Source organism: Pleurodeles waltl, chromosome 4_1 (assembly GCF_031143425.1).
Source record: "Pleurodeles waltl isolate 20211129_DDA chromosome 4_1, aPleWal1.hap1.20221129, whole genome shotgun sequence".
Classification (NCBI taxonomy): domain Eukaryota; kingdom Metazoa; phylum Chordata; class Amphibia; order Caudata; family Salamandridae; genus Pleurodeles; species Pleurodeles waltl.
This window is the reverse complement of record NC_090442.1, coordinates 277,184,269-277,208,238: the sequence shown is the minus strand read 5'-3', so window position 1 is coordinate 277,208,238 and position 23,970 is coordinate 277,184,269. Positions and strand designations below refer to the sequence as shown.

General features: G+C 43.9%; 1 protein-coding gene across 7 annotated transcripts in view; it reads right to left on the bottom strand.

Moving 5' to 3' along the window:
* PACSIN2 (protein kinase C and casein kinase substrate in neurons 2) overlaps positions 1 to 23,970 on the bottom strand; it is a 354,098-nt gene that overhangs the window by 275,719 nt on the left and 54,409 nt on the right. The window contains exons 1-2 of one of the 7 annotated variants that reach the window (XM_069228310.1): positions 6,984 to 7,126; positions 6,124 to 6,196 (exon numbers count right to left, since the gene is read on the bottom strand). The exons of 4 other annotated variants lie outside the window; for them this stretch is intronic. The gene's annotated coding sequence lies outside the window, so the exon portion shown is untranslated. Of the gene's footprint in view, positions 1 to 6,123; positions 6,197 to 6,983; positions 7,127 to 23,970 lie in introns of those variants that run through there. 2 more of the 7 variants (XM_069228309.1, XM_069228311.1) reach the window with 2 other exon arrangements.

Here is a 23,970-nt window from a genome sequence, read left to right as displayed (position 1 = left end):
CGATTACCTAAAGCTTAGTCAGCTTCCAGAGAATGGACTACAGGACTGAAAACTACACTCCCATTTTTGGATCTCATCATACATATCAACTATGTCAGGAGGGCAGTTGTCAGCCAGTCTTGGTTTTTTCTGGTAACTCTTCTGGACACGCTCGGACTTTCAGACCCGTATCCATGCCATGCTTTGTCATCTAACATTTGTATAGTGCACGAGTGCCACTAGTGTGGCACTGCAGCTCCCAGACTATCAGGAGTGAGTGCAGGTAAATCCGTCTCTGGCTGGAGGGGAGTGTGTGACAAGCAGGTCCTGCGCGGGACTAGGAGCCCGCAGGAAGCGAGGCCCAGACCGTGGCCTTGTTGTGACATGGTGAACTTGTCACGACTGGTATGCAAGGTCGATATTACAGAGGAGCGTGAGAAGGGATGAAGTGCACTCCAAAACGGTATTTATTTACATACCTGGTTGATGAATCACAACATGGCGGCTGTGCTGAATCTGTGGTTTCGGTCAGAGCTCTTGGTGCGGAGCAGAGATAAGCTGCGTCGACTCTGGGGAGATAAGCCTGTAATTCTTACTTGTCTCAGGCTATAATTTTTTGAAGTACCTTACTGTGTACTAGGTTACTGTGGGAGAGTGGTCAAAGTGGTGCTGTCAAGTAGAGACATAGGGGTCACTCAGAGGGTCATAAACTTTAACAACCATGTATTTATGATCTTTCAGAAACAAAATGGGTAGTGCAATTTCCCAGGTTTGCTGTCTTGGACTTTGTCGGGCAACTTCCAAGTTCAGATTTGCTGAAGAGTGTATGTGTAAAGTGATGCTACAACTCCCAGAATACTGAGCATTAGCTGAAAAGCAGGGTAAACTCTTGACTTGGGGGGGGGGGGGGGGATCATTTGAGAGCTGAATATCCAATGTACAATTTTACTCACTAAACATTTGTGGGATAATGGCTCCTTGTTGCAGTTACACCCCTCCCCCCCCAATACACACACACACACACTTTTTGCCTGATATTGACGCTGACCTGACTGAGAAGTGTGCTGGGACCCTGCTAACCAGGCCACAGGACCAGTGTTCTTTCACTAAAAATGTACCAAAAATGTTCCACAATTGGCACACATCTGGTACACAGATAAGTCCCTTGTAAAAGGTACCAGTGGTACCAAGGGCCCTGTGACCAGGGAAGGTCCATTTGGGCTGCAGCATGTGTTGTGCCACCCTAAGGGACCCCTCACCTAATACATGCACACTGCCACTGCAGATTGTATGTGTTGGTGGGGAGAAAAAGGCAAAGTCGACACAGCATCCCCCTCAGGATGCCATGCACACAAAATACTGCCTGTGGCATAGGTAAGTCACCCCTCTAGCAGGCCTTAAAGCCCTAAGGCAGGGTGCACTATACCACAGGTGAGGGCATAGCTGCATGAGCAATATGCCCCTACAGTGTCCAAGTCCATTAGACATTGTTAAGTACAGTGTGGCCATATTAAGCATATGGTCTGGGAGTTTGTCAAAACGAACTCCACAGTTCCATAATGGCTACACTGAATACTGGGAAGTTTGGTACCAAACTTCTCAGAATAATAAACCCACACTGATGCCAGTGTTGGATTTATTAAAAAATGCACACAGAGGGCATCTTAGAGATGTCCCCTGTATTTTACGCAATCCTTCAGTGCAGGACTGACTCATCTGTGCCAGCATGCCACTGAGAGACAAGTTTCTGACCCCCTGGGGTGAGGGCCTCTGTGCTCTCTGAGGCCAGAAACAAAGCCTGCACTGCGTAGAGGAGCTTCACACCTCCCCCCTGCAGGAACTGCAACACCTAGCAGTAAGCCTCAAAGGCTCAGGCTTCAGGTTACAATGTCCCAGGGCACTCCAGCTAGTGGGGATGCCCGCGCCCCATGGACACAGCCCCCACTTTTGGTGGCAAGTCCAGGGAGTTAATGAGAAAAACAAGGAGGAGTCACCCCCTCGGCCAGGTCCACCCCTAAGGTGACCAGAGCTGAAGTGATCCCCTCCTTTGAAAATCCTCCACCTTGTTTGGAGGATTTAGCCCAATAGGGATAGGGATGTGTTCTCCTCCCCACAGGGAGGGAACGCAAGGAGGGTGTAGACCCCCTCAAGGACAGAAGCCATTGGCTACTGCCCTGTGACCCTAACACACCCGTAAATACAGTATTTAGGGGAAACCCTGAACCCAGGATTTCAGATTCCTGATGACCTCACAAGAAGAAGGACTGCTTAGCGGAAACCCGAGCAGAGAAGGAAAGGAGACAACAAGTGACTTGGCCCCAGTCCTACCGGCCTGTCTCCTGCTTCGAAGAACCTGCAGAAGAAAAGCTACGCGCTCTGCAGGTCTAGCGACCTAAGAAAAACCTCCAGAGGACTGCCTGCATCCCAGAGGATCAAGAACTCCTGTGGACAGCGGCCCTGTCCAAAGAAGAACAGAAGAAGAAACCTCTTCTGAAGGACTCCCTCCTAACTCCAGAGGCCACCTGATCCGACTGTCCGTAACAAAGAAACCCGATGCCTGGAAGAAGCACTGCACCCACAGCCCCCAGGCCCGTGAAGAACCAACCACTGGTGAGGTAGTGACCAGCAGGCGGCCCTCACCCTTGCCCAGTCGGTGGCTGGCCCGAGAAGCCCCCCTGTGCCCCGCCTGCATCGCCTGAGTGACCCCCTGCGTTCCCCCATTGATTTCTATACAAAACCCGACCCCTTGTTTACACACTGCACCCAACCGCCCCTGTGCCACTGAGGGTGTATTTTGTGTGCCTGCTTGGGATTCACACCACCTAGTACTGTACAACCCCCCCCCCTTGGTCTACTCCCTAAGGATGCAGGTATTTACCTGCTAACAGACTGGCACCGGAGCACCCCTAGTCTCCATAAGGGCCTATGTTATTTGGGCCCCTCTTTACCTCTGCACCTGACTGGCCCTGTGTTGCTGGTGCTGGGAGTTTGGGGTTGACTTGAACCCCCAACAGTGGGCTGCCTATGCCCAGGAGACTGAACCTGTGAGTGCTTTACTTACCTCAAAAACTAAAATGTACTTACCTTACCCAGGAACTGTTGAATTTTGCACAGTGTCCACTTTTAAAATTGCTTATTGCCATTTTATGCCAAATTGTGTACATTACTGTTTTAATTCAAAGTCCTAGCTTTACCTATGCAAAGTATCTTACCTTTAAGGTACTTACCAGCAATTTGAATCTTGTTATTCTAAAATATATTAAGAAAAGAATATTTGTATATATAAAAACCTAATGGCCTGGAGTTAAGTCATGGAGTGTGTGTTCTCATTTATTGCCTGTGTGTGTACAACAAATGCTTAACACTACCCTCTGATAACCCTAACTGCTCGACCACACTACCACAAATAGAGCATTAGTATTATCTACTATTGCCTCTGCCAAGCCTCTTGGGGAACCCCTGGACTCTGTGCACACTACCTCTCACTTTGAGATAGTATATACAGAGCCAGCTTCCTACATTTATCTCCAAACCCATTTTTTGACCGACCTTACTTCTTGCCAATTTATTTCAGCAAAATCTCCCCAAAAAATACAAACACAAAAACATAAAATACAAATGAATCATGATAAATTAACCAGTCGCATTTACATAAGCATGTGTCCACATCAGATCTGTGCATTAGCTAGTCTCTGTAACATGTATTGATTATTCTCCATCCCCTTCGTGCTCTCATATAAGAGGGCGGCGAATCACACACATCCACGCTCCGTAAATGGTATTTATTCACTGGATTGAAGGACATAAATTAGAGCAGTCGACAACCACAGAAGCATAAATGCCATAAGCAGGCCAAACACCAAATTATTTTAAAGAACCATAGCCTTCCCAGAGCTCATGCATCTGAGGGTCCCACTAAGCTACCGCGAGCAAAATAAACTACATAAGGCACAAAAAAAAAAGTGATCCCAAAACTGTTGGCATAAAGTAGGGGTTCAGATACAGAAACAGCAGCTGCTGGCAAATAAATGGCAAGGATACGCCTTCTACATTTACTTCATTACTCAGCGCTCAAAATTAAATCAATAATAAATAGGCACTGTTATTTTCTTAGACGACCAGATGTCGGTTCAGACAGAAATGAGCTCTGGGAGTTTTGTAACATTTGCTTGACTCTGCAGGAAGGACTACATCCGAGTAGCAGTGTGCAGGCCATCTGCGAGGGCCAGCGGCGCTCTTTCATCCACTGATGAAGAAACTAGAGGTGTACAGGGAGTGCAGAATTATTAGGCAAGTTGTATTTTTGAGGATTAATTTTATTATTGAACAACAACCATGTTCTCAATGAACCCAAAAAACTCATTAATATCAAAGCTGAATATTTTTGGAAGTAGTTTTTAGTTTGTTTTTAGTTTTAGCTATGTTAGGGGGATATCTGTGTGTGCAGGTGACTATTACTGTGCATAATTATTAGGCAACTTAACAAAAAACAAATATATACCCATTTCAATTATTTATTATTACCAGTGAAACCAATATAACATCTCAACATTCACAAATATACATTTCTGACATTCAAAAACAAAACAAAAACAAATCAGTGACCAATATAGCCACCTTTCTTTGAAAGGACACTCAAAAGCCTGCCATCCATGGATTCTGTCAGTGTTTTGATCTGTTCACCATCAACATTGCGTGCAGCAGCAACCACAGCCTCCCAGACACTGTTCAGAGAGGTGTACTGTTTTCCCTCCTTGTAAATCTCACATTTGAGGATGGACCACAGGTTCTCAATGGGGTTCAGATCAGGTGAACAAGGAGGCCATGTCATTAGATTTCCTTCTTTTATACCCTTTCTTGCCAGCCACGCTGTGGAGTACTTGGACGCGTGTGATGGAGCATTGTCCTGCATGAAAATCATGTTTTTCTTGAAGGATGCAGACTTCTTCCTGTACCACTGCTTGAAGAAGGTGTCTTCCAGGAACTGGCAGTAGGACTGGGAGTTGAGCTTGACTCCATCCTCAACCCGAAAAGGCCCCACAAGCTCATCTTTGATGATACCAGCCCAAACCAGTACTCCACCTCCACCTTGCTGGCGTCTGAGTCGGACTGGAGCTCTCTGCCCTTTACCAATCCAGCCACAGGCCCATCCATCTGGCCCATCAAGACTCACTCTCATTTCATCAGTCCATAAAACCTTAGAAAATCAGTCTTGAGATATTTCTTGGCCCAGTCTTGACGTTTCAGCTTGTGTGTCTTGTTCAGTGGTGGTCGTCTTTCAGCCTTTCTTACCTTGGCCATGTCTCCGAGTATTGCACACCTTGTGCTTTTGGGCACTCCAGTGATGTTGCAGCTCTGAAATATGGCCAAACTGGTGGCAAGTGGCATCGTGGCAGCTGCACGCTTGACTTTTCTCAGTTCATGGGCAGTTATTTTGCGCCTTGGTTTTTCCACACGCTTCTTGCGACCCTGTTGACTATTTTGAATGAAACGCTTGATTGTTCGATGATCACGCTTCAGAAGCTTTGCAATTTTAAGAGTGCTGCATCCCTCTGCAAGATATCTCACTATTTTTGACTTTTCTGAGCCTGTCAAGTCCTTCTTTTGACCCATTTTGCCAAAGGAAAGGAAGTTGCCTAATAATTATGCACACCTGATATAGGGTGTTGATGTCATTAGACCACACCCCTTCTCATTACAGAGATGCACATCACCTAATATGCTTAATTGGTAGTAGGCTTTCGAGCCTATACAGCTTGGAGTAAGACAACATGCATAAAGAGGATGATGTGGTCAAAATACTCATTTGCCTAATAATTCTGCACTCCCTGTATTTCAATGGTAAAACTTCCACTTTTCAAATAAACTATTCTCCACAAGCAAAGTAATTTCTCTGTGGACAAAAACCTTTAAAAATGAGAGAGGAGAAATGTTTACAACCCATTAACACAATTACTTAACCCTTATTTTGGAGTAGAAATAAATGCAAACAATTTAACAATGTGCATCGGAAATCTTCCTTAGTGTCGACTATGTTATGATTTCGGAGACGTATACGTTATTTCCACTGGTGACAGTGTCGCTGCTGCGGGAACACCAATGTTCCCACACTTTATCCTAAATTTACGATGGAGAAACGCCTACCGTGATGCTGGATGTTAACCCTTCGGAAACCAATCTTCAGTCATTAAGTTCCACTGATCATTCTTGATGTGGCCTAAAGAAAGATTTTCACGTCGTTTTATTGATTTAAACAATAATGCAGCATAAATACCAATAGACGTGCCTAAGGTCTTCGTTACAGTTATTCTGCACAAGTAGAGTGAGTGAATGCACTAGGAACTACACAAAAAAAGTCAGCAGGAGAGCTAAACAATGATTCCCTCGTGTGCACAATCAAACATCAGCACAGGAATTCAGGAGGTGGAGAGGTCTTCACAAACGTCACTACATTTTTTTACCCATATAAGTGAATCAAGGAGCATAAAATTAGTTTGTAAAATGAGCGCTTTGCCCTTAACTCATTAACGATTGTCACCCTATACCTAAACTGTATTGACACCCACAGCTTCTGGGTACTACTGCACTGCCACGCCCAACAACATGCACTAAATGCCACTCAGAGGTAACGAAGAGGACATTTACGTGCCAGCTGCTGGTCTAGCATTCAATAAGCAGCCAGACCGCAGGCTACAGGCAGGCTCCGAGTAACAGAAAATTGCAAATCACAGACCTTAAAAACGTAAAAAAACAAGAGTTGACAATTGTAGGAAATTTCCCATCTCTTTTGAGGCAATACAGAGCACAAAAACAATCATTCAACGAGAAATGAAGGCAGAGGTACAAGTGATAACATTTCTTCCTAAGCAGTCACTTCCATGAACACTGTTTGGGACACTGAAAGGCGCGCTGTATTTTGCATTAAAGCCTGAAATACATACGCACGGACAGCAGCCCCAGAGGCAGCAGTCGCTATCTACGGGTGACGGAGAAGAATGGTTTACCTATCCCCCTCGCACAGCTGCTGGAGTGCGCGTCCCAGGTCCAGCCGCTCGGCGCTCGCCGGGCACATTTCATCACTTCCTGCTCCGCGCTGCGATCCTTGCAGCTTTCTGTAAGGTCATCCCTGCGTGCGCGGTGCGGCGGGCGAGACACGGGGCAGCTCCACGCCCCACCCCGTGGCGGGCGGAGGCGATGCAGGGGCTGCGCACACCTCAGGACGCCCCAGAGACCCGCAAAAATAGAACAGGTTTCCAGAAAAGAGAGGGAACCGGTCTAGCCGAGAGGAATGGGGGCCTGGCGCCAAGAATCCTCAATACCGAGCACATGACTTCATGAATGGACACGCTTGTGCCGAGCCCGCGGCGCGCTTTCGGAAGGGGCAGCTCGTTGGGAATATTTAACGAGAATATTACTTCAGAAACAGGGCGGCCAGGAACAAGGAGCCAGGGATTAATGAATGAAAACTTTTATACAACACAGAGTGAGGCAGTGACCTACCGGACCGACTGCTGAGGGCAAGGTTAACTGAATTTCCAAGGTGAATGAATGTCTCACATCCCTTTGTCCGCTAGTGTTGAACCTCAGGGCCCATCTTAAATCCAGCTTGGGGAGGGGCCGCACCTCAGCCTTACTGGACTATGAAATAATAGGAGGAAAAGTCTGATGGCTCAAATACAAATTTACTAATATTTAAAGAATAAATAAAAGTAATATCATTGTCTACAAGCCTGTGCTTTTATAGTTATTAAATGTCTTCGCAGGCATCTCCATCAGAAATGCTGCGCGTGGCTTAAAATGATAACAGGTCTGAAGTTCACTTCACTGGAATGTGAAGGTCGAGCGTTTCTCCCGCAGCTGTACGTCCAGACTGAGCATTCACAAGCAAGCCGCACATCTCTACATCCCCATGCGAACTGCTACCGAGTAGAGGAAACCGCCTAAACTGGTTAATTAGCGGCAATTCCACATTATTTTTATAGACCCCAGTGAGAACTAAATTAAAACGATTAAACTGGATTACACGTTAACATCAACCGCGCATGTGTTTCCCAAAACTCATAAAGATGTCACCAGGCCACTAGGTAGCCATCCAGGGTGCCTCTTTAGGTTTGTTTTTAAACCATTTTACAATAAATACTCGTAAACTCAGTTTTACACAGGGCTGCAGTTTTTAAACACTTTAGTTTTATGTAAATTCCAAAACTCCTCCACGTACCTGTAGCTTTACGATACTTTGCAGATTTGTGTACTACAATCGTGTACAACATTTTCAAAATTCTATTCGTATTTGGATTCACCAGTTGCATTAATAAGTGCTTTTACAACAGTTTCGAGTTGCCAAAAGAGTCGTAAATGTTAGACACCCATACATAACGTGTCATTATTTTGATTAACAGTGTCGCATGTAGTAACAAACAGCTACTCCATTACATTTTGCACATAATCCAGTGTTTTGTTGTCTCAAGTACTAAAACATTAAGTTGTGTGATGTACTGTTATAAAAATATAGTTAAAAAAAAACGATATTAGTAAAAACAAAAACAAAATAAGTATATATATATATATATATATAAAATAAAATATTACCCACTGTGTAAAATCTGCCACGGTTACAAAACTACAATACAATTAAAAGTATAATAGGATATATTGGTAAAAACAGTATGACTGGTGAGGAAAAAAGTTAATCTCTAAACCACTGCAATGCTTTGGAACTCAAGCAAACCTAAATCAGACCCATAGTGAGTTCAAAAGTCTCTGCTCCATTTCTTTTTAATCTATTTATTCACCACTTCCAGTTTCCTGTGTTCAAAACACTACAGAAGTCTTCAAAAAATAGATTACTGAGTATGCAGGCTCATCACTATCAATGTATATTTACTATTCATTTCAAACAAATAACAAGTATGAATGTCTGCACAACTGAACGTATACAAACGGACGTCCCTTGGATCACGTGCACACATGACCTCATCAGTAACTAGGTTTTAGAGTCTGCATTATTTTCTTGACATTAACCTTTTTGCTGCTAAGGATTTTCCTCCTCCTGTGGCAAGCCTGTTTGGAAAAAACGTTCTGCAGAGGAAAGCACCAGTTTTTTCCCCCGCAAATAGTATCAATTAAGGGTTTGCGGTGCTAAAATCACCATCTTCCCAGCTTTCAGGAACAGGCATACTTGAATCACAAAACCATATTTTATTTTTAAACACAGTTTTGGTATTTTACTGGGACAAAACCAATTTTTCCTATTTTTTTTGTGGTTTCAACCTACTTCCAGTTAGTGGTAGAAATGGGTGTGAAACCAATGATGGATTCTGGAAAGCTATAGATTTATGAAAAATAGCCAAAATAAAAAATCTTGCCAAGGGGTCATTTGTGTAGATCCTTCAAGGTTTTTCCTACCGAAAGTAACAGTTGAAATAAAAAAAAAAATTGAAATTTAGTGAAAAAAAAAGCAGCTATTTGTATCTATTTTTTCATCTGTAACTTTTAACTATTGCAGATTTGCAAAAGCAATATATTGTTGTGTCCGCTGGACCCTTATGGTTGCAGAGATGTATAGGGCTTGTAGGTTCAACAAGAACCCTATGTTCCCAGAGCCAATAACTTAACTGCACCTTACAATGCTTTTTCATCGTGTACCGGGCATACAGCAATTCACTTGCAAAAACAGCAAGAGTGAAAAATGGGTAACAAGAAAACCTATGTATTCCAAAATGGGCACAAGATATGGAGTTTAGAAGCAGTGGTTAATTGCACATCTCTGACTTTGAGAGTACCTATACTAGCATGTGAATTACAGGGCATTTCTCAAAATGAGTTATTTCTTACACACTGTCTTACATTTGGAAGGAGCAAATGCAGACAATTGGTAATAACGCTTGCTCTGCTATTCTGTGTTCCTCCAAGTATCCTGATAGAAATGGTACCTCACTTGTGTGCGTAGGCCTAGCGCCCGCAACAGGAAACACCCCAAAACGCAATGTGGACACATCACATTTTACCACTGAAAACAGACTTGTTTTTTTGCAATAGCCCTAGCCGGGGATTTTGGGCTCTGGCTCAGCCGGCACCAAGGTAAAGCTAGCAAACTTGTACATTTTTGAAAGCTAAACACCTATGGGAATCCAGGATGGGATGACTTGTGAGGTTCTCACCAGGTTTTGTCGCCCAGAATCCTTTTCAAACCTCAAAATACGTCTAAAAACAAATTTCCCTCACATTTCTGTGATGCAAGGTTCTGGAAACTGGGGGGAGCCACAAACTTCCTTCACCTAGTATTCTCCAAAGATTCCCGATAAAAATGGTACCTCACTTGTATGAGTAGGCCTAGTGCCCGCAACAGGTAACTCCCCAAAACGCAATATGGACACATCGCATTTTTCCACTGAAAGAGGACTTGTTTTTTGCAAAGTGCCTAGCTGTGGATTTTGGGCTACGGCTCAGCCTGCACCTAGGGAAACCAAGCAAACCTGTACATTTTTTAAAACTAGACACCGAGTGGAATCCAGGATGGGGTGACTTGTGGGGCTTTCACCAGGTTCAGTCACCCAGAATCCTTTGCAAACCTCAAAATGTGTCTAAAAAAATATTTTCCTCACATTTCTGTGATGCAAAGTTATGAAAATTGTAGGGAGCCAGAAAATTCCTTTCAGAAATTTCCATCACAGAAATGTAGGGATAATGCATGACTTTAGTCAAAGTTGGGAGTTTTGCAGGGCATTGAGGGTAAGAAAATGATGTGGGATGCATTTGAAGCACACCACTTTGGACTTCTCCAAATGTCTAATTTTCAGAAGTGACTGGGTCTGGTAGGTTTTTCAAGGTAGCAGCCTACCCAGGCTCAAAAAGTGTGACCTTTCACAATTACAAGAGGGACGATACTGGGAGTTAGCCAAGCTCTGCTGGCCCATATGTGAAATCAACACCCAAAAAAAGTCAAATCTCCTTTTCCTTGCCATTGGGATGCTTTAGTCAGCAGGATGGGCAGAAACACTGTGCCCATTTTTTTTGAGGGTGTGGGCATCGCCATGCCCATACTAGGCAGCCGCCATCCCTACACCAATTAAAAAAAAAAAAAAAAACCTTGTGCCTAGTGGGCTTTCTCCTTCCCCCTGGGGGGAGTTGGGGCAGAAAGACTGCCCACTTTTTGGGGGGCGGTGGGGGCACTGACACCCCTACACAAATTAAATTTAAAAAAACCAGGTGTCCCAGTGGGAGCATTGCTTTAGCTCTTAAGCTCCAGCTGCTCACAGGGTATGCTGCGGACCATATGATTCATTGTTGGCGCCATCCTGGTTGAGATAATAATGTTGTTTGTAAGGCCAGGAGGGAAGCATGCCAGCAAATAAAAGTTGCTCAATATGTAAGTTAGTAAGGGCTGGCGGGTGCAGTGAGGAGCTGCAAGACTCATGTATCGCCAGTAAGAATTCTCTTCAGTACTTTCATTTAGTTTATGCCTTTTCCCTATCTTGAAGGAGCACAGCTGAAGAGGATTTATAGTTGTAGCTCTACTTATTTTCCAAGTGTGGTCTTCTGCCCTTTGCATAAAGAATTGTCTAGTATGATTTATGTGGGCTTAAGTGACTTAGGGTCTGATTCACTGTTTGGCCTACGGGTTACTCTTTCACAAACGTGGCAAATATCCCGTCCGCTGTTTTACGATCTCCATAGCCTATAATGAGATCGTAATACAGAGGATGGGATATCAGTCAAGTTTGTGATGGAGTAACCCCTTCCACCAAACTCTAAATCAGGCCCTTAATCTTGCCTTTTCAAACAGCAGTTCACTAGTGTCCGATCACTCGTTCTCAGAGTACTAAGAACCACCTAGCAAAAAAATCTTTGGTCATGGTCAGTCTATTCTCTGTGTGACCTGGCATCAACATTTACATTCTTATTAAAGGTAGGAGCCCCTCACAAAATAGATACAAATACAGGAAGCTCCTCATAACGTCAAAATGAAGTAGTCAAGAGGCGGAATTCCAAGAGACAGCAGTTGAATGGCAGATTGAGTACTAGCATTAACACAAGCACAGACCAAGCATACTCAGTCTATCCAGCCAATCGCGGAAAGGAGTCACAGCAAAGTTGAAACCTGGTGTGAATGACACCGGTTCAGTCTGAGACCTAAAAGTGGGTCAGTTCATGATTACTGAACACTCTTGAGTCTGTAAATCTCGGCAGGCATTACTTTTTACAGTGAAGGCTGTCTGCATCATTGCGCCAAGGAGAATTAGGAAACTTCAAGCACTTTGAGCGGATATACCAAATACTTATTTTCAGCCCAACAACTTATAATGTTTTTACATAAAGTTGTGTTGGAATACCTTTTGAACAAGAATGTGTTTCTCAATTATCTTTGTTGATCTAATTAAAATGTGTCACAGTGAACAGTTCAGCAAAGCATGTAATATCTAACTCTATTCAACCTTAAATAATGCCAGGCCTCTTGGTAGACTTCACAATCATTTCTTCTTTCGCGGTAAGGGTCCACCTCCAGCTTGTCAGGTATACAGGAATACATTCAAATTATAAACTAATTCCAGAACCACTGACAACATCCAGGGATAAAAATATGCCAATTAGACTAAAAAATGTATGATTTCTATACAAAATTCAGTACACACAAGTGAAAAGTCTCTTAAGCATACACAAACATTTCAGGGGATAAACATTTACATTAAGGTGCAGACAGAATAAAGTGGCATAGCACATCTTGAACAATATAGCAATTGGAACACCACAGAATGGAAAGGAAAATAGAAAAACATTACCAACTAAGATAAAACAATGTCCATGCAACTTTAAAAGAGGACTTCTGAAAAGAGTGTTCCTGTAACAGCAGACAGCATAGTTAAGTGTCAGGGCAGACTGGTGAAGGGGAGATGACAAGCACTCACAATCTTGAATGGTAAGTGGCGAACCTTGGTTGATGCCTGCAAGTGGGGGGCAGTTATTCATCAATTCATCAAGCTACTGAAAAGATATTGGTGTTCCATTAAATACAAACAAGAAAAAAGAATCTGCTGACAGACCATATACCTGAGTGCGTATGAACGAGAATTTAGGAATTGTGTTTTTTCTGGGCAAGGCCTTAGATTCGACTCCAGAAGACAAGGTAGGTGGAGCAGACTATTCAAGTGAAGCTTAATCTGTACTTAAAACATACTCTATTTCTGAAACATTAGCAAGCATGCATGTGCTTGCAAAATTAGAGCTAAAGGAGTAAAGACGTGAGTGGCCTTTGGCAAGCAGGTGAACTGAGAGTGCCTCAGCACTGGCCATGAAGATTTTGAGATGTGCAATTCAATAAGGTACACACCAACAAGAAGATGCAGACCCCATTAGTGCCTTTGTAGCAGAGCAGTATCCGCCACTCAATGGAGCCAAGAGCTGGTGGACAGAGTGAAGCTGCTGTTTCACTGTTCCATGGACCCATGGCTTGCAGAGAAAGCTTCAGAACTGAGCTTCTGTGGAAGGGTCTGTGCCTGTTCCGGAGGAGGCTTACACCGTCAGCAAGAAAATGCAGCAATGCTATAGTGTCTCTGGTCTACTGGGGGACTTGCTCTGAGGATACATTTCCTTCCACATGCTGCTACAGCCCCAGCCTCAAATTTGTGAGTAGGTATGAGCCATCTGCACCCGGTCTGGAATAGCAGTGAAATAGGAGAAACTAGTGGGAAAAGTGAAATGGGAGAAACTAGTGGGAAGTAATCTGGCTCTGTGCGTGACCAGGCAAATATAAAGTACCCAGAGAAAAATAATTAATTTGCCCCGCATGATCTGTGGAGGTTTTTCCAAGTATGGACAGTCATGGTACGTTTTTGTTGGTTAGAACATGCCACTGATGGTCTGAAGTTATGTGTTTATTTGTCAGCAGAGTACTGTACAGTGTTTTCAGGCCAGTCTCCATGGCCTTCAGATGATTAGTTCCACATGGCTGGCACGCAGCAGTTGTGAGTTTAAAGTTATTATGCATGTTCCACATTGTGCGTTTGAGGTGCGCAAATTAACGTTTAATTATCGTGTCTCTTGCACATAGGTAAAGGGAAGTGTCTCTGCAATTTTTCCTCTGCTTACAAGGCTTATATGCTGCTCTTTGGAGTGGAGCGAGAAGGATGCTTACGCATGTCCCATCTACTGATCAGGCATGCTTGCGTTTTTTATGCCTGCCACCAGGGAGCTTGCAAATTGTCATTGATTGTCAATGTACATGTTTCACACTGTGCCTGACAGCTCCGAGCCAGATCGGTGATATGCTGTTATAGCACAGGTTCCCTTAGAGTCGATTTCACGTTTGCGTAGGCCTCGTGCCCCGCTGTACACCATTCCTGGGGGTCTATTATCAAGGATGCGATTCACTGGTGGATGCACAGTGCGACTTTGTTGCAGGCAGTCAAAACTGGGGAAGCAGGGCAAATCACCAGTGGTAGCACCATTAAGATAGAAAACGAGTTACTGTATTTCAAGAAAAAAAGTATTCAGTGGTGTGCTTTAATACAAGGTATTAATATTGTATGTACTCAATGGATTAAATACTGCATAGCTTTTAAGACGTACTGACTGAACTGAAGAAAGACTAATTAATTGCATTGAGGATAATAAGTAAAGTGGTCTACAAATGTTTTTGAATTGTTTTTAACTTTAGATAGTACTCCACTTTTGTAGTTCTGATCTACCTTCAAAGTTTCTGTGGCATGGCAAAACTACTACAAAGTCGTTTGGGCTTTCACATTACGCTTATTATTGACTTTATATTTAATCAGATTGCCATTTGTTATCGTGACGCCTGTGGGGTTCCTGCGGTTGCACTTATCCTAAGCATCCCAGTTTTATGATAATTTTCACTTACCTTCGATAACGCCTTATCTGGTAAGGACATAGACTAGCTGCTGATTCCTTACCTTAGAATTCTCCCCAGGTGCCAGACTGGATCTGGAAAAACTTTTCCGCAGTACCTCTGTACATCGGTAGGAGCCGTGCGACTCCGTATCAATGTCGTCCACAAGATAGGACGTCAACAGTGTCCATATAATCCCTTTGACGCGCTGACGTCAGTTTCTTCTGTGAATCCGAGCAACAACGTAGAGACACCATAGAAAATGGAAATGGAACAGTGTGCCAAAAAGAGAAAAATATGTAATTTTGAATTACCACCACTGAATGGAAATGCTTGGTATGATGGGACCTAGTAAGCGATATTGAGGCAAAATAAAATAGTTTGCCGAACCGGGAGAATGGGTGGGTTGGTAAGGAATCTGCAGCTAGTCTATGTCTCTACCAGATAAGGCGTTACCGAAGGAAAGTAACTTGTTAATCTGATAGAGACAACTAGCCGTAGATATCTTACCTTAGAATAGATACCAAAGCAGGAGGTGGGTCTGCAAACAAAGTCCACCCAAGTCTGACAAGAAGTAACCAGTCCAACTGAAGGCGGAGTAGACCAGCACAATAGAGACAAGGGTGAGAAAAAAAAAACATTCACTCCACTAGAAGAATAGTGGAAAACCACAAAACAGTGCAAGATGACATGAAATGCAATAGGGAGCACAGCATATGGCCATGAAAAGGAGACCATTTTAGACAGCAATTAATAGGAAAATAAACAGGTATAGCTCTAAGAAAGGAGCAGGACCGGTAAAAGGGCTAAGGACCTACTTTTGCTCATAAATTATTAATAGAATATACAGAGATCCCAAGCTTCATATTTGTAGTTTTATATACATAGCGTGATCTCGACCCAAAGGTACTGCAGAGCTTACCTAGGCACCAGTTATATTACACAAGGACACATTCATTTGTGGCTGGCACAGGAGGTATAAGTGATTTGCTCAAAACCACAGGATGTCGAGAAAATGTTGAGATTGGAACCTGGTTATTCAGCTCCACAGTCGGCAGCTCTTGCCATTACTTCCATCCTTTTCTTTATGTGCAAGATGATTGCAAAAAGCACTGAGACAATTGGAAGGGAAGGTCATAGAGAAAAACTAAAGAAGAGGAGCAATGCCAGCAAGCATCCTCATCAGGATACAGAGGCAAAACTATCACCAAATAAGAAGGTGAATACTAGTAGGGAAAAAATGATGAAAAACAAATAGCACTTCTCTGGGAACACCAACAGAGGAGCTGTCAAGAAGTATAACAGAATCTAAATGGATAGATTTTATTTATTATTTTTATTGTTATTATTATTATTTTTTAACACAAGGTGAAACGTGCACGACAGATGGTGGAAAAAAAATGAAGAGGGTAGAAGAGAAAGTCCAGGTGGATATAGACAAAGATACCCATATAAAGACATGTCTAAAACCTATTATTTATGTAGACATACATATGTGGAGACAGAGAAAATGGAAAGAATGATATAACAAATGCCGATACTGGTGGACATACATATAAGTACATATATACATGTTACGAAGGAGGTACATACACTATCAGAATGAAGGACTACTATGGAAGTGAGGCAAGTAAATGACAGCCGACACATCTCAACCAGAACCCCCAACCGTCAGGATAAGAGTCTAAGGCCTTCAATGGAAAGACCAGCCATGAATAGGTCCACTAAAAGGGCGATATAGTGTACCCCTTGATAGTGGAAATCTCAAAGTTAAAGACCATTTGAGTCCTTTACTCATGTAAGGATCTAAGATTAACTACTCCCAAAAGAAGCATCGGAGAAGATCCCCATAGGGAACAGTCAACACTAAGAGATGGCTAAAAGCCTACAGCAATTGCTCTCAAGAGCAGGGAACTGAAAACGACCAAACCCAGTTGATAGCAAATCTCTTAGGCAACACACCAATAAGCAGAGACAACAGAAAACCCTCTGCAAAAGGAATGAGACCAAAACACGGACATTAGGAATAACAGAATATGTCCCCAATAAGTGGGCAAATAAACATACACCTGCAGATGCAGGAACACCAACTAAGGCGCTATGAAGTTGGAATATAATAATAAGAAAAAGCACCTGCGAGTAGAAGGAACAACACACCGGGTGGGACACTAAGCAAGAAGCACAGGGGGGGGGAGGGGAAGAATAACTGCCCCTGAAAAAAGGAAGGAAAGCAACACGTTAAGATTGAGTGCCTTCATGAGCAGCTCTAAAGCGGCGTAAAGCAGAGTCGGCATCAGCATAAAAAATGGAGGTGCCATCAATAGGCATGTCGAGTGAAGATGCCTGCACAGTGTCCGAAAAATTGGAGGGATGCAACTATGCCTGTCGACGCAGAGCCACTGAAGAGGCCATTGCCCTCCCAACAGAATCGGTGGTATCTTACCACACCCGATACTAAGCTTGGCAGCTTGCTGACCATCCCGTACTAAGGGAATCAGAACATTCCTAGCTTCCACAGGTAGAGAAAGCAAAATGCGCTCTTACTGAGTCCCAAAAAACATGGGAGAAGTAAGCAATGACACAGGAAGTGTTGGCTGACTGCAAGGCAGGGCTAGATGAAGCAAAAATCAGCCTACCAAAAGCATCCAGTTGTCTGGCATTTCGCTCTGGCAGAACAGGAGGAACATGCGTCAGATTCTCAGCAGCTAAAGCAGTTTGCACCACAAAGGTTAGAGTAGTTGGATGCCGACGGAGGCAAAATGGATCCTTTAAGGCTGGTCTGGTGTCTATGTGAAATAGAGTGCTCCACAGGGAGGGCAGATACTGGCTGGGCCCAAACCTTTAAGAGGATATCATAAAGAGCCTCACAATAAGGAAGGTCCGGCTCCACAGAAGACTGGTCAGGATGTAATACATCAAGTAAAGGGTCAGTGGACAATTGAACAGTAGGAAGGTCCAAGTGTAACACTTCTGAAACACGCTTTAACATGTCTGCTACAGCAGAACTTGTCTCTGAAGCCAACCCAGGGATGACAAGAGGCTGGAAGCCAGGGAGGAGTCCAGGCCACTAGCAATGTCCAAGTCAAACAACCAATCTGAGTTGGTAAGCGGAATGGTGACAGAAACAGGAGGCTGACAAGCCAAACCGGGCCCCTCTGACTGAAAAAGCATAGGGTGAGCCTCTGAAGACATAAGGCAAGCACTGGAGATAGCCGCTTCCATCGGTGCTTCTCCCGGCGTTGGGATAGACGTCGGGATGGTGAAACCTCGGAAAGGTCATCGTTCGTCTCCGGAGAGACGACAATCGGGGTGTCAAGGGAAGTCGAAGCCACCACCATCGAAGTCGGCAAGTCAGAAGAATCAGGCGCGGAAGGTGGAAGCTGTAGGAGGCCGTGCACCAGTGCAAAGACGACTCTGGAGATGGAGCCAGGGGGCACAACATGCACCAAGGATGAAGCCGCTGGTGAAGATCCTATTAAGACACCCTCCACCTCCTTAGGGCCCGAAGGTGCTCCAGAGGGAGGGGTGGGCCCAAACATGGTATGCAGGGATGAGTAATAGTCCTGCATTTGGGTCAGAGTCTCCCCGGCTCCAGGAAAAACTGGGAGACGGGGTGACTCCTGTGCAGACTCATCCCCCAAATAACGGGAGGAGCTGCGTTGGGGCGGTGAAGCCGGAGGAGGCGACTTCGATCGTGGACGACACCTACCTGGAGACATTGATGAAGCCACCTTCGAACGACCTCTAGAGCGTTTGCACTAACACATCCTGGAGACAACACCATACGGGTCATAGAAGAACTCAGACGCCTATGGGAGTCCTGGGGAGACTGCGACAACCGCACCAACATGGGTTTTATCCGCCGCTCCCTAAGCGCTTTAGGCCTTAACTGGTGACAGGCGTCACAATCTTTGGTGTTGTGATGGGCGACTAGGCACCACATACAAACAGAATAGGGATCTGTGACTGAAATGTGTTGAGCATAAGACCCACAAGGCTTAAAGCCGGAAGGCATACACACTGTTCCAAATGCCGAAAATCAGTGAAAAGAGGCCAAAAAACGCCCAGAGGAACCGCTTCTTCGGATCTGTGTTCCAACGCGGTAAAGATGAAAACTGACGTAAGGGTGTCAGAGGTGGGATTATATGAACTCCATCGACGGTTTACCCAGTGGACGATGTCAATACAGAGACAAATGGCTCCCTCAACTGACCCATAGAGGTACTGCTGAAAATTTTGTCCAGATCCAGAACAGCATGCGTGGTGCTCTCATGCAAACCCCTGCAGCCGGAGGCCCAAATCTACAACCACCCCTAATACCCTAATACCGAAACAACCCCGACCCGCCCTGAGCCCTAAAAAAAAAAAAAAAAAAAAAAAAAAAAAAAAACTACCCCACCCCCCCACTTCTGCCCCATAGAACTACACTACCAGACATCCCCACCTACCCTGAGCCCTAAAAATATAAACATTTAAAAAATAAACGATCCCGACTTCCCCACCCCTGCCCCTAAATCCTAAAATACCCCGACTCCTCCCACCCGCCCTCAATCAATCAATCAGGAATTTGTAAAGCGCACTACTCACCTGTGAGGGTCTCAAGGTGCTGAAGGCCTGAGCCCTAAAAAAAACTACCCGACCCAGGATCCCCTACCCCAAAAAACTAAACTACATGACACCCCCTACCCGCCCTGACTCCTAAATCCTTCCCCCAAAAAGTAAACTACCCTGACCCCCCACCCACAGCCCTAAAATAAAACTCTAACCCTCACCTCAAAAAAAAAAAAAAGCCTGCCCCCCCAGCCTAAACCCCCAAATAAAAATGCCCAAACCCCCACCCCACCCTTTAAACAAAAAAATGCCCTCCCCCAACCTCCCACCCATCCCAATCCCTTAATCAACCTCCCACCCCTGTGCCTCAGCCCCACTTACCTCACTGCTTCCTATACTGAACAACGCTTGGCTTTTTCTGGGCCTTAACCATGCATATGTGTAGTTTAATGCATGCGTGGTTAAGGCACAGAAAAGGTCATGCGTTGTTCTGGCAAGTGTGGTTAAATTGTGTGGGAAACATCTGCATCCTTAAGGACGTTTCCCCCATCAGATACATCTGAGCCCCTCATACGCTTGTCCTTATTCAATGGCTTTCCTTCCTCTTCTTGTGTTTCTTCCAGCCCAGAAGCATAGTTTCAGTAGCATCTTTTGTCACTGGTGGGTGTTTATTCTTCCACTGCTCACATTCAGGGAACTACTTTTTTCTGTTGTTAGTACTCCATGAGAGTGTGTGATTTCTTGCTCTCTCCCTTGTGTGCTCCTTCCCCTCTCAAATCCCCCCCTTCTTAAACACTGTGTTGCTCACTCCTACTCCCCAGCTCGTCCATTGCTTCCCCCACCACTACCAGTCAGCCATTTTAATCTATTGTTGCTGCTCGGACTCACCTGCTTCCTGTTCCCACCACCAAAACCCCCTCGCTGCAACTCTGGCAACAACTTTCATTTCAATGCCCACTGAGATACAGAAACTGCTATGTGCAACCTGTAAGGAAACTCGTTTTTTTACATGAGAACTGGTGATACTGATCAGCGTCAATGATTTTGAGAAACCTTTGACAGTATCCACCGTGACAGGCTCTAGTGTACACTGAGAGCATCCAGCATACCGCAGCTGATAGTTCTCCTCTACAAGAGCTGCTAGGATCATTTTACCTGCAAGGCGTGAGACAGTGACTATAGCTTCAAAGTCAAGACCGGTGTGAGACAAGGATACGTGATGTCAGGGTTGCTCTTCAACCTAGTCATCGACTAGGTGAGGAGATGAACAACAGAAGAACAAGCCAAAGGAATCAGATGAACCTTATGATCTACACTGGAGGATCGTGACTATGACAATGACCCAAGCCTTGATCTCACACACACCATTGCTCACTCTCACACACTAGCAGATGCAGGGAAAGACATCTCACCTCAACATTTATGCACAGCAGGTGGTCCTGAAGATCAACACGAAGAAATAGGAAGTCATACCATTCCACACTCCAAATCATTCACCAATCAAGGAAGATGGAGAGGACCTAGCTATGACTGAATATTTCACCTAACTAGGGAGTGCCATCAGATATGACGTTGACATCAATAGCAGACTAAACAAGACTAAGAATTCCTTCACGATGCTGAACAATGTGTGGAGGTCATGTCAGTACAACACCAACACCAATCTGAGACTTTATGAGAGCTGAGTTCTGTCCACACTCCGGTATAGATCAGAATGTTGGTGAATGACAAAAAGTGAGATTACCAAACTGTTATCCTTCCACACTAGTAACGTGAGAAGAACCATGCACATTTTCTGGCCATGAAATATCTCCAGCCAGGAACTGCTCATGAGATGCAAGCAAGAGAGCATGGATACCATCATAGTGAGAAAAGATGGCGATGGATAGAACACACCATCAGAAGAGAACACGTTATCACAAGGACAGCTCGCCACTGGACCCTAGAAGGTAAACACATGAGAGGTAAGCCAAAGAACACCTGATGGCAAACTGTGGAAACAGAATTGAAAACCCTTAACTACAGCTAGGGTACTGTACAGAAACTTGCCCAAGACAGACAGACGTGGAGATCCTCAATTGCTGCCATATTTTCAAGTCAGCATAACGAGCAGAACGTAAGATACTGAACAGAGGGTACCAACGATCTGCCTAGAACTGTCAAATAGGCTGGAATGCCCAGACCTAGGGTCTACCTTTTAAAGCACACTTCATAAATTATGATCTGTTTGCTCTTTAAAAGTATTGTTAGCCAACAAAAGGTAGGCCCAATGTTTTCAACAATTTTCCTCTTTAGGATCTGACACAAGACATACTGCTACTAAAAAGGTTTATGCTAACCAAACAGGAACACGTAAAACAACATTATTTTTTTCAGCAACTAGCAAAATGCTGAAGGAATGGAGGAGAAATGGCTGCCTTTTGGTTCAAGACCTATACTATGATTCTACTATCAATCTTTACACATACAAGAATCATGGAATACCACATGAGCAGAACACCAAAAACAAGGTAAATCACAAAAGGTGATGAAAATATACTGGGTTGGCCTGCATTACACCCTCCATGCAACCAAACTCCTGCTGCAAGGTATAACTGACCATGAAGGGGCCCTAAAAATTGATTATAATGCACAATACAATTTTTAAGGTCTTTAAAAGAGAACCACTATTTTACAAAGATCAAAAGAAAAGGTAGTTGCTACCTCCTTTTGGAGAAGAAGAACAAGCTGTGAATTGGTATCCTCATCTTCATTCATGTCAGGCAAACTAATCTTGTATATGTTTTACACCAAAAATACAGAACACCCTCTAAATAACATATAATGACCGAATAACAAATTGTGTGAAATGCTGACAAAACGGACCCCGATAACCAAAAATGGGATCTATGGACAGGTGCTCAGTGTGGTCTATCTATAATTTTGGAAGCCAAGTTAAATATCAGTTATTATTTAGGTTTCTTATTGTTAAGTGGGTAAAAACATTGCACAGCGTATGCTGCCAATACCACAATGCCATGTCTGACTGCAAATTCTATGTTGCGGAACAAAATGTAGAAGACATGCTGCCACAGCTTGATAGGTTGGATATCAATATTTGGAGTGAGTAGAAGTCTAGGTTCCATCGAGGAATTGCAAGTTTAAAGCTTACTAAGTAAAAACATCATTATGACGAAATAAGGGAAAAAGAGAAAGGGCAGAAAGCCTTAATGTATTATTAATACTATACCGCATCTCATTATGGTGTGAAGTAAGTTCTAAAAAAAATAATATTTCATGTTTGCAAGCAATATTTACCTGTAATCTTCAGATAATATCCTCTTGGTGCAAAATATCTAGATCAGTGGTTCCCAACCTGTGGTCCGGGGACCACTGGGGGGACCGCGACTGCTTAGAAAATTAAATAATATTAACACGTTCGGTCCCAAGCTTTAAGTAATGACTACGTGGGGGGTCCCTGGATTCCAATAATGATTTAGTGGGGGTCCCTGGGTTCCAATAATGATAAAATGGGGGTCCACAGAAGTCAAAAGGTTGGGAACCACTGGTCTAGATAGAGTGGATCAGTGATTGAAGCGGTTAAACTATCCAAATGGGAAGTTCCAGGCAGAGGATTAAGCTAAACCCATGAACTAACGTGAAGAGAATGGCAATAGATTATGGGCCCGATTTAGATTTCGGTGGACGGTTTACTCCGTCACAATGGTTACAGATATCCCGCCCACCAAAATATAAATCCCATGAGAAATAATGGGATTTATATTTCGACGGACAGGATATCAGTCACTGTTTTGACAGAGTAACCCGTCCGCCGAAATCTAAATCAGCCCCTTAATTCCTAAAAACTGCAGCCACATTTCTAGTAACCAGAGGACACCCACCTAATCCCATCGCTAATTAAACACTGCGCCTTTGACGTATTTATTATTCACTCAGCACTGTATGACGCAGCCAACAAGATAGATCCACCCCTCCAACAAAAAAATGTAAAGGGGAGACGTGCCTATATATATAGTAAATAAATTAAAAGACATTTCTAGGTTTGCGAAATATTCCTTAAAGTTGCCATTCTTACAGAGGCCTCACGGAATGAAAAAAAAACAATGTTTCTCCCCAGAATTTAAGCGAAAATAAATAGTTTTAATCCACTTGCACCATGTGTGACAGGAATGAGAATTCGCATCTTAATCCCTGAAATTGATTATTGCCTCAGCAAGGTTCTTCGTCCGTGAAGCTGTATGGAAGTCATGCTGTTCCACCACGAATGACATTCCAGGCTGAAGAGAAATGTTCATAAGAGGAATGGCAAGAGGCCACACATTCATCTGAGAGATTTCAGGCGTGCAGGATGCTGGTTGAGTACTTTCCATACAATCTTGCCACAAATCCCCAAGCCTGGCAGGGAGCCAAATAGAGAAAAATAAAAGTCAACCGTTATCACAACCTTCCAGCTGTTCCAGGAATTTAAGTGCTCAGTGCTTCATTGGACGTCTGGTTTTGAAATTGTGTGTAGTACTGCAGAGAAGGTGACGGGATAAAATGATGACAACAAGCACTGGCAAAGCCAATAGCTCTGGTGCTCACTGCCAGTCTTC